This window comes from Ovis canadensis, chromosome 23, assembly GCF_042477335.2.
Source record: "Ovis canadensis isolate MfBH-ARS-UI-01 breed Bighorn chromosome 23, ARS-UI_OviCan_v2, whole genome shotgun sequence".
NCBI classification, from domain to species: Eukaryota; Metazoa; Chordata; class Mammalia; order Artiodactyla; family Bovidae; genus Ovis; species Ovis canadensis.
Genome location: NC_091267.1, coordinates 73,948,698 through 73,967,483, shown reverse-complemented (window position 1 = coordinate 73,967,483; position 18,786 = coordinate 73,948,698). Strand labels below are relative to the sequence as shown.

The 18,786-nt window shown below is 46.1% G+C and overlaps 1 long non-coding RNA gene across 2 annotated transcripts in view; it reads left to right on the top strand.

Moving 5' to 3' along the window:
• The window catches only part of LOC138428421 (uncharacterized), a 75,480-nt gene extending 70,998 nt beyond the window's left edge, over positions 1-4,482 (top strand). Inside the window, exons 2-3 of one of the 2 annotated variants that reach the window (XR_011252441.1) lie at positions 3,531-3,595; positions 3,932-4,482. This is a non-coding gene — a long non-coding RNA (uncharacterized lncRNA). The remainder of the gene's footprint in view (positions 1-3,530; positions 3,596-3,931) is intronic. The other variant, XR_011252442.1, reaches the window with a different exon arrangement.
• The last annotated feature ends 14,304 nt before the right edge of the window (positions 4,483-18,786 follow it).

The window sequence follows — 18,786 nt, the reverse complement described above, 5'->3', positions numbered from 1 at the left end:
GGTTTGACCTGGACCGGATGACCTGCTTTCAAGATGACTCATTCCCACTGCTCTTCTCGGCTGGAGGCTTCAGGTTCTTGCCAGGCACAATCTCCAGAGGACTGTTCTCTCGCCTTTACCACACGGCTCCCTCATCTTCGTAAAAGAGTGACCTCGAGGAAGCTATAAACTGCTTTAGGACCTCCCATCAGGAATCTCCTGTGGTTGCTTCCTCTCTCTTTGTTAGAACCAAAGTACAGCCCACACTCAAGTGGAGGGAAATTAGGACCCACTTTCTGAAGACAGGAGCAGCAAAGAAGTGTGAATATATTTTGAAACTGCTGCGGCAATGAATCATCGGGAAGAATGCTGTCACTCTGCGGCAAAGAGCTTACTGTTTGATTCTCCAGCATAAACGATTTTCATGCCTTCTCCATAATTTAGTCTCAGGCTGAGCTCTCTTTGCATATACAGCAGAGCACTAAAGACCAGCAACAGGGGACTAGGAGAGAGCGAGTCTGGAATTTCTAAAGGAAATAGAATTTCCCAGTTGGCTTACTCGGAGACGGTTCTAGTAAAGCCATTCAGGAACCTCGGTGGACACTCTGGCCCAGGACCACAGCAGGCCTACCCCACTGTCACCGAATTCGCTTAGATGCTATTTCAGCTGCTTCCATGACTGAACCTGACTATGTTTTCTTTCATCTTCGATTAATGATGATGCCTATTCTGTGTTGGGCATGTTTCTTTCTGGGACTAGGAATTGGGTGAATGAGGGAGGGACCATACAGGGAGTGTTGTGTTCAGTTCTAAGAAGAAAAAAAAAATGGCAAAACCAAGACCACCTGACGGAATAGGACTGAAGAGACCCTAGCTGTGCGGTGTGCAGAATCCTCGGAGGCCGCAGGGCAGCACGGCCTGGAGAGCACGCCTCCATGTCCCCTCCGGTAGGGGCGGGCAGGCTGGCTGGGGTCCACCTGGCAGCCTAGGCATCGCCCTGTTTAAGAGCTTTCTCTGGAAGCTGGAGTCTAACCTCTCTCAAGAATAGCCCTCAGGTAATAACTGCCCGGGGTTAGTGTATAAATCCCCAGCTCCCTCACCCTTTAGATGGGATAACTCTGAGGCCCAGGTTCTACCCTGACTTCCAGAGTCTCCCGGAAGGAACGAGCCCAGGTTGCTCAGAAGGTAAGTAGCTGATAACAGACACTCCATTGGCTTAACTCCCTGCTCCCTTACTGGTGGTTCCTAGGAGCAGCTCCCAAATAAACTGTTTGCACCGAAGCAAGCTTTTGTAACACGGTCAGCTTCTCTCTTGTTCAGTCACTAAGTTGTGTCTGACTCTTTGTAACCCCGTAGATTTCAGAATGCCCGGCTTTCCTGTCCTTCACAAAATCCCAGTTTGTTCAAGCTCGTGTTCTTTGAGTCAGTAGGACTCTCAAGTTAAGACAGTGGATGACACGCACAAGTCGTCAAATACGTGGATGGCCAGCAGGGAAGACTTAGGACCACTGCTAAGTTGCTAAGCTGCTAAGTCACTTCAGTTTTGTCCGACTCTGTGCGACCCCATAGACGGCAGCCCACCAGGCTCCCCCGCCCTTGGGATTCTCCAGGCAAGAATACTGGAGTGGGTTGCCATTTCCTTCTCCAATGCATGAAAGTGAAAAGTGAAAGGGAAGTCTCTCAGTCATGTCCAACTCTTCGCGACCCCATGGACTGCAGCCCACCAGGCTCCTCTGTCCATGGGATTTTCCAGGCAAGAGTACTGGAGTGGGCTGCCATCACCTTCTAGCTAATGGATATTAGGAGGTGGGTTTTAGTTTGGCATAAGGAAGAATTCTATAATAACTCAAGCCCGTGATGATAATTTTATATGTCAGCTTGTTTGGGTCACAGGGTACCAGATATTTGTTTAAACATTATTTCTGGGTGTGTCTGTGACGGTGTCTGCAGAAGAGATTCACATCTGAATCAGTAGACCAAGTATAGGAGACGCCCAAACCAAGGTGAGTGGGCATTAACTGATCCATCGTGAATCTGGAATGAACAAAAAGGCAGACGGAGGGCGGGTTCACACTCTCCAACTGAGTGGAGTCATCCTTCCTACCTTGCTCCTGGGTCCCCAGCCTTCAGACTCAGAGGGAATCACACTGCCACTCTCCTGGGTCCCCAGTGTACAGACAGCAGGTCACAGGACTTCTTGACCTCCATCCTCTGCAAGCCGAGTATGTATGGTGGCTTAGATGGTAAAGCGTCTGTCTACAATGCAGGAGACCGGGTTTGATCCCTGGGTCGGGAAGATCCCCTGGAGAAGGAAATGGCAATCCACTCCAGTACTATTGCTTGGAAAATCCCATGGACAGAGGAACCTGGGAGGCTACAGTCCATGGGGTTGCAAAGAGTCGGACACAACTGAGCAACTTCACTTTCACTTTCCACATACACTGGCTCTGTTCCCTGGAGAACCCTGACTAATACACTGTCTGAAAGTGGACTGGGTTGCCTTGGGAGGTTAATAAGCTCGATGTCACAGGGGATGTTTGTGCAGAGGCTGGCTAACCACTGGGGACGCATGATTGATGTGAGGCCTAAACTAAGTGACTTCGAAGGTCAGAGGTGGGCTTCCCATGAAGCAGAGGAAGCTGAAAGCTTCGAGGCCCCTTTCAAGCCCAAGCACTGCGCCTGCATGATCGCGCGTTTCTCTAAGTGCGCGGGGCTTTGTGCGCAATGAATGAAGGCCGCCTCTTCTGCTGCAACTTCATTATTTTCTGGGACTGTCTTGAAACCAAGTCTGTGTGACTCCGCGTGCTTGCAGGTAGTGCTGGAGACACATACGATTATGTGCGGAGCTGCAGCTTTTTTGCGTATCCCAGTGCATTTGAGTTGGGATGAGTCAAAAATTTCTGACGCGTCTTGTCTTGCTGAAGTTCGGTGGTTCCAGATGAAGCAGCAGAATCACCACCAGCCCAGCAGAGGGGTCTAAAGAAACAAGTGAGAATGGTCAAAAAAAGTCCCGGCAACAAAACTCTGGTGACTTCCTGTGACTCTAAAATTATTTTAAAATAAAGGGTTAGAAAAAAACTCGTACACTGAGAATAATTCGGTAACACGTGTCAAATACACAATATACAATGCAAGGGCAATTTGAATCGCTTTTGGGCATTTTAAAATTTTTGGTTAAAATATTTTTCCATAATTATTAACCAGCCAAAAATTTTAAATATGATTGGAAGGAAGTATCTTAGTGGAAATCCTGAAAGTAATCTGAAATAAAATGAGTATAGTATTTCTGAGTTTTTAGGAGTTTAAAAGCTATTATTTGTTGAGATTTCTTTTCTCAGCTAGAGTAAAACTCACTCTTGTGCCTAATTTCGCATCCATAAAGTGCCCATCTCATTTTCTTTTACTTCAAGAGGTCTACAGATAACTGGGGCCTACCAATATCTGAGACACTTTTTAGGAAAATTGACGTGTAGTTGATTCGCAATGTTGTATTAGGCTCAGGTGTGAACCATAGTGACTTAACATTTTCTGCAAATTATACTCTGTTACAGGTTATTACAAGATAATGGGCGAGATATTTTTGACTCTGAGACATGAATTCTCTTGCTTCTATAAGGTAAATGGCTACCATATTCTTGGCTTATCCGATTAAGAATATTTTTAGAGTAGAATAATGGGATTGTGGCCCTTTAACTGAAAAGTGCAGAGAAAATTCCTAGTCAAGCTTTCAACAAAATCTTAAAATACAAAGCCAAGGCTGGCCAGACCGTCTCTCTGTGGACTTGGCCCCACAGGGGGTCGTGAGTGTGGACACCTACCCACACTTTCTACAAAGACTCTCATGAGCTAAAGGAACTCTGTAAGTGTCTTGTTAAAAATGAAAGTAAAATGGTAAAAACTACTCTTTTGAACGCTCTTTTTAGAGATTAATTATTTTTTGAACTCCGCACAGAGCCCATTGCTGTGCGGACTTTCTCTCGTTGCAGTGAGCGGGGGCTGCTCTTCCTTTGGTCCGAGGGCTTCTCACCGCGGCGGCCTCTCCGTGCAGAGCAGGGCTCTAGGGTGCGCGGGCTTCAGAAGCTGTGGCCCGTGGGCTCAGCGGTTGCCGCTCACCGGCTTAGCTGCTTCGCGGCACGTGGGATCTTCCTAGACCAAGGTTTGGATCCGTGTCCCCTGTATTGGCAGGTGGATTCTTAACCGCTGGACAGAGAAGGAACCCCTCTTCTGAGTGCTTTCTAAGCTACACAGTACTAATCCAGGAGTGGAGGAAGTGATGACTGCATAAATACGCATAACAAGGCTAATCCAGATGGTCAGTACAGAGAAAACGGAACAGTAAGACAAGCAAAATTGACCGGTTACAAAAATGGGTGAAGCGTTTCCTGATTATAAAGAAAACTGTTGGTCTAGAGCAGGAGTCAGCGATCTGTGGCCCAAGGACCAAATCTGCTTCTGCCTTGTTTTCTAAATAAAATGTTATCGAAACACAACCACACTCACTTATTTGCATGTTGTTTCTGGCTGTTTTCTTGCTACAACCTTTGAGTTGGTATGATGGAGACCGTAGGGCCTGCAAAGCTTAAAATATTTGCTATTGGATAGAAACTGTCTACCAACCTCTAGTCCAGAGATAACCACTGAATATCACAAAATTCTCTCTGTGGAAGTTAATAACATGGATATGTTTAGGGGAAAATTCTTTTTCTATTAAAAATTCACAATAAAAGTGATCTTAATTTTGTAATAGAAGAACTTTAAAAATTGAAACATATATATATATGTATTTGGCAATGAAAGTTGTGAAGCTTCTCTATATTTCAGTCAGCTTATGAATGATGACTGCAGAAGGGCAGAAAGATCAGGTTTAAAACTAAGGCTGTCGTGATAATTAGCATCAGATATTAGCATAACTGGAAAAGCCTCTACTAGCCTCTTTATTTAAACCTCAGTTAAGATAGAAAAGCTTACCTCTACCCCCCAGGGCTGGGGCTGTTTAAAATGCAGAACTAGTCTATGTCTGAGGGCTTCTTCCCCACCAGCCTTCTAAGCAGCTCCTTCCCAAACAGCGTGTCGTGTGAGCCTTTGCAGTGAACGCCTGAGCTCAGCTGCTCCCATTACTGTTTTTGTGCCATCAGCCAGCACTGCCTGATGACCCCACGTGTGTACACGTCTGGATGTGGGTGAACACCCACGTGTACATACACACACACACGCGCACACACACACACACACACACACACTGCTTTGGCTGCGTTAACCTCACGGCTCTCACACACTCCATGAACTTTCATGCCTCCGATGTCTGCTTCGGTGATTTCTAAGCCTCTGTACCTGTTGAAACCACTCATTTGCCCCCTAAAATGCAACTGTGAAGAACCCGGAACCACGCTCTCTTTCTCCTCCGTGGAGCATGCTTCAGAAATATCCTCTTCTGTCTCTGCCTCCCATTTCTGAGCGTTCATTTCCAAGCCTTCGGGTAAATGAGAAAAAATTCACAAGGTCCAGTTAGTGGTCACTGTCCTGGGTCTTCTGAGCAACGATTCTAATACTTTAGAGGAAAAATCCTAAATTCACGCACAGCTAGTGTCTACAAACCACAAGGAAGTTTCTTGACTTTTTCAGGCAAGAACTAAAGTGTTTTCAACTTCAACCACCACTTCCCTATAAGCTCTATTAGAGCAAAGTCACTGTTTTACTGTTTGAGTGGCCGCTGAGGTTTATGAAGGCACGTAGTGTGTTTACTGTGAGAAAGAACAAGTGGACCAGGCTGTGCAGATGTGGAGGAATGCTCGGCGGAGGGCGAACTAGTGTGGTCAGATTGTTATCTGGTGTTCTGGCGGCGTGTGAGCCTCCCCCGTGTCTTGCAGTCCCTCTTAGACAACTGTTTGCCGTGGCTGCATTCCCACGGTCCCGGGCACGACTGCCATGCTGCCCACCTCTGGGGTGTTCAGGGCACAGGCTGACCTGCCGCATGCAGTTGGCCCGAGGTGGTCTTATGAACGGGGATTTAGAGGTATGCGTTTCCAGGTCCAGATCTGATCCCCACCTTTCAGCATTTACCAGTTCATTGACCATGCTCAAATTCCTGAAAGTTCTCCAAACCTCCGTTTCTTCTTCTTTGTTGGTTCTTGTTTAGTGTCTAAGTCGTGTCTGACCCTCTTGCAACCCCATGGACCATAGCCCGCCAGGCTCCTCTGTCCTGGGATTCTCCTGGCAAAAACATCGGAGCGGGTTGCCATTCCTCGCACAGGGGATCTTCCTGACCCAGGGATTGAATGTGCGTCTCTTGTGTCTCCTGCGTTGGCAGACGGGTTCTTTACCACTGGCCCCACCTGGAAAGCCAGTTTCTCATTGACACCATCTGTGAGATGAGGAGACTGGACAATGGACTTGCTCAGACCCTCAGCCTTTACATGTGACAGTGCCATGTAGCATCTCAAATTTCAGATTTGCCGACCCTGAATCAGGAGGTTTTTCTGTAATCAGGGCCTGCGATAGCTGAAGGGAGGGTGGCGTCAGCCCTCACAGGCAGCCTCCTCGGCATCAGCGGGGCGAGCTCACTCGCTGAGCTCACCTCCTCAGCGCCCTGGGGCAGCCTTCCCAGGGAAAATTTGCTATCGTCTTCTTCTTTCACTGCTAAACCACTGATATTAATTTTTGTTTCTATTTTTATAAAAGCCAACTTCATTTTAGTAAGGTCGGCTATAGGGCCACTCAGATGTATTTGTATTTATCTCAAGTCTTTAGACGCCCAACCATTCTGGATGGACCACTGATGTCCATGTGGTTCCCTGGCTAAAAATAGAGATTCACATCTCACATGAAACTGAAGTAAGGAAAAAGGAATCCTTTAATCTAGCAAATATTCCATAAAGAAGACCATTTGTTTTGTTCTTATGAAGCAACTGAACACTTTATAGCCTGAAAGAATACTTGGGGTGTCCCTAGATATTTATTGTTAAATAACTTTTAAATCCCAATACTCCTGCAGTCTCAGAAGTTGTGATTTTTACTATAAGAGATAGCATTACCTAGGAAATAACCATCCTAACCGCATTCTTTGTAAGGATTATGTTGACTATACCAAGAAAGAATAGATCTTTCTATGCGCATGCACCAAACAGCAGGAACTTGCTAAATTGATTATGCAAATTTTGGAGAAAAGTAAATGTTTACTGCATAAACGTTTCTAATTTCTACACTCTATATTATACATGCTAGGAACTATATTTTGCTTTTTATTAAGTTTTGCAAGTAGGACTTAATAAAAATAGTCAAAGTAGCAATGCAGAATTTTAATTGAGAATAATAAAATAATAAAGTACTCCAGAGCCCAACAATGAATATAAATCTCATACAACTAGTTAATCTCTTGATTTATTAAGAAAGTGTCTGCAAAAGTAAAATTCAGCTCAGTTTTATTTTGAATGAAACTTTACCTTTTAAAAAATTTTTGAAAAGCAAGAAGAAGTGTAAGAAGTATAAGGACGCAATATTAAATTATAATGGAAAGGGGGAAAAATTTGTTTTGGACTTCCCTGGTGGCCCCGTGGTTAAGAATCTGTGCTCCCAAAGTAGGGGGCACAGGTTCAGTCCCTGGTTGAGGAGGATCCAACATGCTGCATGGCACGGACAGAAATTAAAAAAAAATTTTTTAAATTTTGTTTTGAATATATGAAATTTTCTGTAGTTGCATCCATAATGTCACCAATGACTGGAAACGCCAGTCAGAGGATCCGAGACGCTCACTGTGAGGGTCTCAGATCAGGGCCATCGCTACATTATGTTGTACCGTATTGCAGTGTTCTCTTACGTTATTTGGGATCGCCGCTGACTGTTAATCCCACGCCTGTGGTCCCTTCCACAGCAGTCTGCTTTCTTTTGATGATTTGGAGGCAGAGTGGTGCAGAGTGAAGGACTTGAACTCTGGAGTCAGACAGAGCTGAGTGCAAATCACATCTCCACAGCACTCTAGCATGCAGCCTTGGCTTTCCTTAACTTGTCCAAGCCTCAGTCTCCTCATCTGTAGAATGGGCCCTCCTTTGTAAGATAGTTAATAGGATTGATGGGGTAGAGCAGGGCCAGAGCCCTTCAGTGTACCATAGAAATGTCAGCCTGTGACATGGGCTAGCTTGAGGTCATGTCCACTATCCCTGCAGTGACCGACATTCACAGCTAGCTTATGGGAAATGTTTATGGAACAAAGTTGAAATGACCACTAAATGAGCTGCAGGGTTCCTGGACGTAAGAAGGGAATGAGCCTCCCTTTATTTTACTGTGGGAAAGTTGGTTTGGAGGGGGTCTCGCAGAGCCTTCTAAGCTTAATGCTATAGCACCTGGGTGGTATAAAAGGAAATAAATATCTGTTTTTTTGTCCAAGATTCCTGGACAGAGCCCCTGAAACTCTTGGAATTCCCTGAGTGTATGGGAGACGGGATCACCTCTTTTGTTTTGGTTTGGCTGCACCGGTCCTGGCCGCAGCATGCAGAATCTTTGGTTTCACGGGGGGGATCTAGTTCCCCGACCAGGGGTCCAGCCTGGGCCCCCTGCCCTGGGGAAGCGGGGTCTTAGCCCCTGGACCACCAGGGAAGTCCTAGGAGTGTCTTTGTTCATCCACGAGAAGCTTCTTTCAACCATTCAGCCTGAATCTTTGCAGACGAGACGACTTTTGGTGAGCTCCTAGGGGCGGTGAGCTTCAGGGTGAGGGGTGGTGGTGAGAAAGATCAAGTCCTTGTTCGAAGACTGGCACTTTGGGGCCCACTCCTAAACCTCTGAGAAGGGGAGAAGGGCGAGAGTTCATCACCGATGGCCAGTGATTTAATCAATCATGTCTGTGTAATGAAACCTCCATAAAAACCTCCAGATGAGGAGTTCTGGGATCTACCCACCCGTGTGCCAGGAGGGTAGTGTACTCCAATTGTGTGCTCGGGAGTCTTCTGATCTCGCCCCGTGTCCCTCGTCACGGGCAGGCTGTTCACTTGCACCCTCTATAATGAAGTGTGATGGTAAGCGCAGCATTTCCCCTGAGTTCTGTGAGTTGTTCTTGCAAATGGCCAAAGCTGAGAGCAGAGTGTGGGAACCGAGAATTTGCAGCCAAATCAGAAGTGCAAGCCTGGCATCCCGCCCGCTTTAGAAGGGAAAGGGGCCTTGTGGCACTGAGCCCTTTCACCTGTGGGGTCTGAACTGACTCTGGGTAGTTGGTGTCAGAATGGAATTGAATTGTTGGATGCCCAGTTGGTGCTGGAAAACCAGAGAATCGGAGAGTCTATAAGGACCATTTCTTGTAAGTTTTGCAACCCCACCCCCCTGTCCCCAGCTGCCACTGCATCTCTTGTTTCTAAACCACCCACTGTCTGTGGGACAGAGTTTCTCAGGCTTCTAGGCAGTGGCCTGGAGAGGCGTCTATGCAGTGACACTCATAAGGGGGCATCTTCCTGCTCTGGATGCCGTTTTCACATAGACATTTAAGGGTGAGAGGTCAACGGCCTAAATGTGCAGCTGTGGTCCAAGAGTCAAGAAAACAAGCAAGTTAATTACATAGCCAAGGTCATCCTTGAACAGGTAAAGGGGAAACGGCCTGTAACATCTCTCGTGGGCACCACACTCATTAAGACAGCCTTGCAGCTATGCATCTGTTCAAAACACTGCCTGATCCAGACTGAGAAGATGCCCTCTCCTCCCCAGGATTTTCACACTAGCTACAAACCCCCCTTCTGGAAGTGGGTGAGGCACAGCAAACACAGACGCATAAGTGAGTGCCCCCCGTCTTCATGGGTAAGTGCCCCCCGTCTTCATGGGTAAGTGCATCCCATCTTCATGGGTAAGTGCATCCCATCTTCATGGGTAAGTGCCCCCCGTCTTCGTGGGTAAGTGCCCCTCGTCTTCATGGGTAAGTGCCCCCCGTCTTCATGGGTAAGTGCCCCCCGTCTTCATGGGTAAGTGCCCCCCGTCTTCATGGGTAAGTGCCCCCCGTCCTCATGGGTAAGTGCCCCCCATCTTCATGGGTAAGTGCCCCCCGTCTTCATGGGTAAGTGCCCCCCATCTTCATGGGTAAGTGCCCCCTGTCTTCGTGGGTAAGTGCGTCCCATCTTCGTGGTTCTGCGATATCACCAGAATGCATCGATTCCAAGCAGCTTCTGTGCCCCCAGGAGTCCTGTGTCTGCCCCGTGTTTCACATTTTCAATTCTGAAATGTGTTCCCACAGACCGCTTTCTTCCAGGTTCTGGGCCTGTGAAGAGAAATTAATTCACTCGCCTCTTTGCTGTGGTGTCAGCTCAGCCCTGTTAAGTTGGATGCTAGAGGACATGTGTTTATAACGCTCCATAAGAACTAAAAAATGTTTTCCAGCTTGTAAATTGCTTTTTGTTTATTTAATTTTGTCTTTCACGGACTATATATTCAGCATATGCCTCTGGGGTCTTTTATACATTAACAATTCAAAAACCACTGACCTGTTATCATATTAAAACTCTCATTTTATCTCCAGTTTACCCATAATAGAATCCTCTTACATGAATTGGGCAGAAGCCTTGTGAATAGATAATCTCATCTCTAAAATGCTAGGGCTTTAAGGAGTAAGTAGGGATTGTAAATTCAAATTGTGAGCCATTTTATTATTGTACACTCTGTCATTATCATACGATTACAAAGCATTTCAGACTTTATTAGTTAATTTACGTAGCCGTCCCCTGATCAGTTTAGAGTTTTGTTTTTTCCTTTTTTTCCTTTTGGTCAGACTCTTCCAAGAGGTGAAAATGAAAGCAGTTCACAGTGAACGAAGCTCCTTCCCGGCTCCTCACAGGTGTTGAATGAGACCTGAGCATTTCATGTCTCAGTGATTCCAAATCAAGTCCATTTCCACCATCACTTAGGGGTTTGGAATATGTCACTCAAGCATCCTGTCCTTGCAAAAAAAAAAAAAAAAGTTTGCAAAAAAAGTAGTTTAAGCTCAGGGCATTTGAAGGCTTGGCTGAAATTTGTTTCTCCAGCTAAGCTTTGTCCTTATTAAGCATGGAGGTTAGTCCCTCGGCCTGTTTCCGAGTGGAGAACCGGAAGTGTTTTAAAACACCAGTTACGCTGAGAGTGTGCCAGGTTTGATTGTCCAGATAAGTTGTAATGTCAAGTTAATGACAGCTTGATCTAAATGTCAATATTCAGTGTTATTGAGAGCTACATTACGAGAAAAAGGGGAAACAGGCCTAAAGCTGCAGCTCTCTCAGGGCAGCCAGTCACCCTTCTATTGGAATACCAGGTAGTTACGCCAACCGGGTCATTGCAACAGTGGGCAGAATCGGCCGTGTAGCAGCATCTTCACTTTGGCCACGTCAGGACACATGAGGTGACGCTTTAAGGCAACGTAGCCAGTTTGCTGAAGGGGATGATCTCAGTGGATTAACCAGGATGTGGCGATATCCATGTCCCCCTTTATGGTTCTCTCAGCTCCACGGGCAAGTCTCGTGGCTTTCAGTTACAAGAGTCATCTCACTTGGGAAGCGGTGCCTCATTTTTCAAAAGTTAAAATGTTGTCTCTCGTCTAACTCAAAGCTTCAGCCTCCCGTTCAACCACAAGCTTCTTCCTTCCACACCTCTGGCCTCACCCTCTGCCCAGGGACAGTCACGAAGGGCTGGGTCCTTCCCTTCTTTGCCGTTTCCTAGCCCTCCCACCATCTTCTTCTTCTTGTTATTCCTTCTTAGTCAGTTGATTTGTTTTTGGCTGCCCAGGTCTCAGCTGGGGCACAGGAGAGCGCTGGTCTTTGTGGGGCGTGTGGCGTCTAGCTCCCTGCTAGGGACCGAGTCTGGGCCGCCTGCACTGGGAGCTCAGGACTACGTCACTGGACCACAGGGAAGGCCCCCCACCTTCTTCAAGACCCCCAGCCCCCGTGCGGGGGTCTCTCAGTGGCCCCCACTTCCGGCCTGGAGTGGGAGGAAGACCTCCCTCTGCCACTTGGTAAACTCTCTGGTTTACCCTTTCCTGTTGCCAGTCTTGCTCACCTAAGCCACAGATGGATGAAGGGATTGCTCTCAGCCTGGGGCTGCCCACAATATTTGTCAACAAGGAAAGTCCCGTTAAACATCTGTTCACAAGTATATAGACCGCAGCACCGGTATAGTCCAGGGTAGAAACTTCGCTGCGGGGGATCAGAGTTCTTCAAAGGCCGCATCATTCTTGGAAGTTCTTCAGTTCACTGGGAAAGAGAGAAATGACTGCAGAAGTAAGTGCTAAGAAGAACAGCCCATGCTGAGCTCCGAGGCTGCCCCTTCGCACTTACGGCCCAGGGGAGCTGAGGTCTTCTTGGACCATCTCCCTGGGCACAGAAGGTGAGGCTGGTGTCCACGTGGGCACGAGTGCTCCCTACTCCTCTGAGAGAGAAGCAGGGCCATCTGTCGCTCTTCGGAGCTACCTCTTCGGAAGTGGGTGGTCTGAATGAAGCGGAGGGGAGTCCTGAGCTTTGTGCTGTCTTTAATTTGCTTCTATTTTCATTTGACTGCTCTGCTGGGAACAGTAAATCAATGTGCATGAATTTTGAAGAATGTAATCTAGAAAATTCAATTATTTAGTGCCTGGAAGGGTTTCAAAGATTAAAACGCTGTGTTAAAAAAAAATGTGTGAGCATTTATTATTGAAATTAAACGTTTGCTCCGTGCAATTAAATCGCAGTGTTGAAACGGTTGGTATAGCTCCTCAGAACACGTTTTTGTGTTGTTTCTGTTTGGGCTTTCCCTCACTCCCCCAGGCTGAAGTAGAAACGCTTTCCTCTGCTGCCTTTGCTCTGCTCCAGTCTTCCACTGTAGCTGCACTCAGCTCCATTTGACTTGATTTAGTTGGAAAGAACATTTGCTCCGTGTAAACTATGTGCTACTTACCGTGCGAGGCCCCAAGGAACAAAAAGTGGAGCCGCACCTTCCAGCAAACATCTAGAGGATATGTAAGTGTGTACAAGTGTGCATGTGTGTGTGTGGGTGTTAACGCGAATGCAGTTGGGTCCGTGAGAAAGAAGAACAGGATTCAAAGGGAAGGGTATTCCACGGAAGGGAATACCTATCTGTGGTCCAGGCGCTGTGAAGTTCGAAGATGAATGACTTCAGATGCACCCAGTTAGCCACGAGAGCCGGCAGTCAATCTGTGCCCCTCTCCTTTCGGGGAGATTCAGATCTTCGTGGCTGGGTGGAGAAAGTACTCCTATTGCAGCCCCCACAGAAGAGGCACAGCAGAGAAGGCAGGAGCACACTTTTCCTCCTACGAGTTTTGTCCTTGAACTTGGTGAACACAGCTCTGCAAATCGGAAACATTTCTGAGGTTTCCAGGTTGTTTAGTTTTCCAACAAGTGTGCCAAGCGTGATGGCAATCTTCTTCTTGGAGTCAGAGGTTTTCTTCCCTTGCTCATAACTCTGACTTGTTTATTAAGAGCTGATCTAGACTATTAAACAGTTGGTATTCAGGAAAATCCTGCTAAGACATAACATTCATGGGAAAAAGTCAGTGCAAGTGGGAGAATTGGAAAGTGGAGATTTTGGCATAGCCCTTTGAGTATCTGCAGAGATTTTAAAAAGGAAAGACATTAACTAAACTAAACAAATCCAAGCAAATTACATATTAAAGTTAAAATACAAAAAGACAGGGTAATATTCACAAACCATTTGCTTTTTCTTAAAAAGCAGGGTAGGAGCCACCCACATTATAGATATTTATTATTGAAAGTTTGGATTCTGGAAAGGATGAGAAAACATCTTCCTGTTTACTTCTTATCTAGAAACATGTTTCACGGCCTATTAAAAGCTTCTCAGTAGCAAAAAGAGTTTTTAAACAATTTTTGTGAGGCAGCAAGTTTGATAGAATATGAGGTTAACTGAGTGTAAAAGGCCAATAAAATAAATAAATGCTGAAAGATGGGGTAAAAGAAAGCGAAGGGAGGGATTATAAAACAAATGGAGAGATTTCCATTCCTTACATGAAACAAGTCATGGAGGACATTAATTTCCACTCCTTGAGAAAGAGTCTATTAGTAAGATGATCTGGTCCTGGAACTTTCGGGCGGAAGTAGTTAATAGTTTTTGTCAGTTTATTTTATTTTTATTACTCTAGTCCATTAATTATCTCTGGTGTCAGTTTTGGAAATACACATTTTTTTCAGCAAATTGCCAGATTTTGAAATTTATTAGCACAGAGCTGAACATGGTAAGAGAATTGGGCATGCATGCATACGCTAATCTATTTAAATTTCCTTCCACATTAATTGTTGCTTACTTTATCATTTCTAAACTTGTGCCATTTCTATTTTTTCTTCATTTAATTTGTAAGCAACCCATTTTGCTTGTTTTTCCTCAAATATAAAGCTTTTGAATTTGTTGACCAATTGCTAATCTTTTTAGAGATTTCTGCCTCTCTTATTTTCTTCCTTTCCTTCATTATAGATATTATATGATCTTTTTCTAGCTTCCAAATTCAAATGGTTATATTTTGTCTTTCAACGTTTCTTGACTAACAGTAAGAGCTTTTAAAACTTCGGAGTTTGTTTTTGGGCAAAATTGTGGTGAAATATTTTAAGTTTTAATTTGTGTGGTTCAAATTTCTGTCTCTTCTCAACAGTTGTATTTTTATGGTAACAGAACAAGAAGTATATTTGTTGTCAGATAGTGGAGTATTTTTCATTTAAACTTTTTTCTTATTTGCATTAATTGTTGTTGTAAGAGAATATGACCTATACAATTTGTGCTACCTGGATTTGATCGAAATTATCTTTTTTCTTACTATACATTTAGCTATTTGTGTGTGCATGTATACATACATACATGTACAAACATACATATATGTATACATACATGTACAGTTCAGTTCCGTTCAGCTCAGTCGCTCAGTCGTGTCCGACTCTTCGCGGCCCCATGAATCGCAGCGCGCCAGGCCTCCCTGTCCATCACCATCTCCCGGAGTTCACTCAGACTCGCGTCCATCGAGTCCGTGGGTGAACACATATGCACATATGTATGCGCGTGTCCTACGCATGCTCAGGCACTTACATTTTAAACAAATCAGTTTTTAAGTCCACCTTAAGCAAATACATCAGTCAAATAAATAATTCCTAGACTCCTTCCTTAGCTCTACAGTGTCCTCTTCCTTCTCAGTGGACAGACACACTGAAGCTTCCACCAGCCTTGGAAACTTCTCTCAAAAATGCCGCTCCTCGCAGGTGGCCCTGGCTTACCCTTACCTGCGCTGATAAATGCCCGGAAGTGGCAGCTACACTTACTGACTCCAGTATCTCACTGCTGAGCCCCGCTTCACTTTTTTAAAATTCAAACCTTTATAAACTACACGTGTTTACTGTATAGCACAGGGAACTATATTTGATATGTTATAATAAACTATGAAGCAAAAGAATGAAAAAACAAAGAGGACAGATATACACATACATACGTATAAGCAAATCACTTGGATATATGCTTGAAACTAGCACAATATTGTAAATCAACTTTTCTGTAATTAAAAGAAAGAAAGTGCCTCCCTGGTGGTCCAGTGGTTAAGACATTGAGCTTCCAAAGCAAGGGTCATGGCTTTGATCCCTGGTCAAAGAACTAAGATCCCACATGCCACCTGGTGTGACCAAAATATATATATATATATATATATATATATATATATATATATATATATATATATAAAGTAAAAGAAAAAAAGCCAGACCTTTAAACATTCAGGGAGGACCCACTCTGAGGTAGGCGGAGAGGTGTGACCTGTGAGACCCACATCCTCTAAGAGCTTGCAGTGAGTTTGAGTCCCATCAAGCTCCCATCAAGGTCCTTGGACTTGGTTTGCTAGAAGCCAGCTTCATACCAAGGCTAGTTAGGAAGGCTGTAAGGCAAAGACAGAGGACTGGCTTCTCTGAGTAGAGGCATTACTGTACCCTTCGCTTCTTTCATCTTTGCCAGGAGAGTCGGGGTGGGGAAGCCTATCGGCTTTGAGCAACTCTGCCTCGAGGGCAGAAGCGTGTGGGGCAGGACTCATCTCCGTGAAGCTGGATGGGGAGCCATTCATGAAGCTGCCGAAAACGCTTGGGTCTGCAGCGGGGTGTAGTTGGCACCCAGGGAAGGAGAGTCAGAAGTCTGGCTGATAATCTGTTGGGTCTTCCACCCAGTGTGAGGGACGCCATCCTTTGTGATACACTCTGGCCCCCAGCCTGGTGTGTGGGGGCCCGATCTTGGCCCCTCTCAGCCCCCACTAATACCTTGCAACCACATGAGAGGCCCTGGACCACAACTGCCAGACTTAACCACTCCTGGATTCCTGACCCCCAGGAAGTATTGGGGATAATATATTTTTTTAAGCTGCTAAATCTGGGACTAATTTGTTACCTCAATTCACAACTATTACAGTGCAATAGGGTTTTGCAAAGAGGCGCACTGAGGGTTAAAGAAAGGAGCAGTCTTATCCCCGTGGGAGGACGGTCAAAGCCTCTGATGAAGGGGCAGGCCATCTGAGATGCGCCTTGCAGAGAACTGGGCATGGAGGAGAAGAGAAACAGTATTTCAGGAGACAGGACAAGGAGCTGGGGTGGTCAAGGCTGTATTCAGGAAATAGGGATGGGGTCAGTGACCTCATCTTTGATGAGAGCCAGAACCTGGTGGGAGATGAGTCAGGAGGGGTGCTGGCCACACAGAAAGCACCTGTGTGGTTCCTCTTTCTCACCGAAACCCTGAAGGACATTTTGCATGGTTTGGTCCTTGAACCTCTTCTCTTTCTTTGTGAAGTTCCTTGGTGATCTCATTCACATCAGTTTCTACCTGCTGCTGCTGCTGCTAAGTCACTTTGTCGTGTCCGACTCTTGGTGACCCTGTGGACTGCAGCCCGCCAGGCTCCTCCGTCCATGGGATTTTCCAGGCAAGAACACTGGAGTGGGCTGCCATTGCCTTCTCCACCAGTTTCTACCTAGGTTGCTTTAACATCTAACCAGACCAACCCTTAGTGAATCAACTTCACATCTCCAATTGCTTGCTGATTTTTTCCACCCAAATAAAATGTTTCCAGCATCTCAAATAATCTGTCTTCCTCTCTCGCCATCCTCCTTAACTGACTGCCTACCAAACTGAATCTACAACTTCAGACATCCTCAGCTCAAACCCCAAAGTGCTTTCCTAACCTTCCATATGTATCCAGCTACCAGCTAGCAAATGCTGGCGTTCCTATAGGACGGTGGCATCAGCCTGTGGGGAAATGCGAAGATGAATCAGAGATAGGTGAACCAAGAAGCTGGCTGAGAATAATTTCATAGGGTAATTAGTTTTAGTTGAACGTAATCTCCAAGGACACCTTTAATTTTCTCAACTCTCTGCTTCTGCCTCCTCCGATGCACCAGTGTACACAATGCAAATTGGGCCTTAAATGGTTCTTGAACAAACTTTGAGAGATAAGTGAGCATAAATGTCATTACTAAATGGTAAAATAACAGGTGTCTGTTTCCCGGCGGGCTTCAGGGACACGTGGCCCGTGCCCCACACTCTGCAGAGTGCAATGCTTGGTGTAATGCTCTGTTGTCACCATTTCAAAATTCTTACTAATTCTGGGGCAGGGGGCCTGTGTTTGCATTTACTGTTCAACCCTACAAACTGCATAGGAGGTGCTGGTAGCGAGTGACAATGTCTGATTGTTCATTTATGTTATTTTCGTTCTATTGTTGAAAAAAGAATTTAAGGCAGCATAAAAGATGACTCAGATGGAGGAAGCTAAGTGTCTTTTTAATGAAGTAAAGGGAAAATAAAGTTAGGAAGTTAAAATGGAGCTGGACTTAGTTTATTACATTAGAACCAAGATAAACATTCAGCTGCTCAAAGTTGCTCACGAATCTGGTTTTAAGACTTTCCAGCGGCCACTGTGGACAGGTTGTGAGGAGCGTGGTGTTCAGGGTCAGCGGCCCAGGAAGAAGCACAGAAACCTCGGGAGGAAACCAGAGGGCGTCCTCTGGGGCTCAGCGGGTAAAGAACCCGCCTGCAGTGCGGGAGACCCGGGTTCAATCCCTGGGTTGGGAAGATCTCCTGGAGAAGGGATAGGCTACCCACTCCAGTATTCTTGCCTGGAGAATCCCATGGACAGAGGGGCCTGGTGGGCTATAGTCGGACACGCCTGAGCAACTCTCACACTCACAGGAGACCGCAGAGGACCCTCGGAGCTCCAATCCCGCGTGCCACCGCTGAGAGGGCGCCGGCCACAGCTAAAGGTGCTGCTGCTGCAGCTGAAGGTCCTGAACGGGGCCATGAAGATGGCAGTCCTGCAGCTGAGACCCCGTGCAGCCAAACATCTCTCTCTCTTTTTAATCGATTTGGAAATGACCCTAAAGCCCACTCTGACTGAACTGGAATAACTGGGTTGCAACAGATTTGTAAAGAAACAACATAGAGAAAATCCTCTGACAGGGGATATAGGGGGCGTGAGACTCTGCAGGGAACAAAAGAAACTCCTGTTGGGTCATTTTTGAACATTTATTAATCGCTGACTGTGCACGGCTCCGGCTCTCTGCTCCTCACGATGCTGCGGCATGTGTGTGTGATGGGGCGGATGAGGGAGTTCCAGGGTTGCGGGACCTATTGATGTTGAGCGTGTTAAGTAGCCTCAGTTGTGTCGGCGACTCCACAGACTGTAGCCTGCCAGGCTCCTCTGTACTGGAGTAGGCTGCGTGCCCGCCTCCAGGGGATCTTCCCAACCCAGGAATCGAACCTGCCTTCCTTACATCTCCTGCACTGGTAGGCAAGTTCTTGACCTCTAGAGCCACCTGGGAAGCTTGGGTCTTAAGAGTTGTTGCTGTTCAGCCGCAGAGTCGT